The sequence below is a fragment of the Leishmania donovani genome, chromosome 29 (assembly GCF_000227135.1).
Source record: "Leishmania donovani BPK282A1 complete genome, chromosome 29".
Taxonomy (NCBI): Eukaryota; Euglenozoa; class Kinetoplastea; order Trypanosomatida; family Trypanosomatidae; genus Leishmania; species Leishmania donovani.
In genome coordinates this window covers 1,017,312-1,018,037 of record NC_018256.1, presented here as the reverse complement: position 1 = coordinate 1,018,037, position 726 = coordinate 1,017,312, and positions in this window count along the sequence as shown.

Below are 726 nucleotides of genomic sequence, written 5' to 3'. Positions count from 1 at the left end.
GGTGACTTCCGCTTCTCTGCGACTAATGAGGCGCAGGGATATAGCGGATATGCGTGCCAAGCAGACATGTGCAAATGAGTCGACTCCAACGATATTGATTAAGGACCCGGATGCCGGTCTTCGACGCCAGCCCGACATCGCCCAAAGCCGCGCTCACGCGACGATAGGAGGCGATGCTCGCCCAGCTGCGCACGGGTGCCTTGACCGTACTTCGGATTCCTGCAGCGGCGGCTGGGTGGCGGCGACAGCATGGAGTGCTGAGGGCGTGCGGCCTACTAGCGCGCTAGCGTTGTGGTGCTTGCGCGCCCGCCAGAGCCTCCGCCCCCGCCTTTGGAAGGCGCGCGGCCTCGGGAGAAGGTGGAGTGCCCCCTGCTGCCTCACACTCACGGCAGCGTCCGGCCTGTCGCGGTGCGTGCGGGCAGGCCAACCAGCCACGCCTCCTCCCTGTGGCATCGACGGAAAGGGAGCGCGAGTGCAGCGAACCCCCTCCCCGGACAGCAACGTCGTGCTGAAGCAAATCCCAAGGTCGGAAAGTGCGAGCACGCTGCAGCATGCGCTGCCAGCCACAGCTGGCGTGCTGCGCCACATCCAGTCACGGCATGCAGAGGTCAGCCGAGCAGGAGTGATGGGCGAAAGCGGCGCGAAGAGATCCATACCGATCGACGCCGAGGCGCACGCGTGCGCAAGCAGGCGGCACCTCCTCCATCCGACCGGGCCGGCCGATGA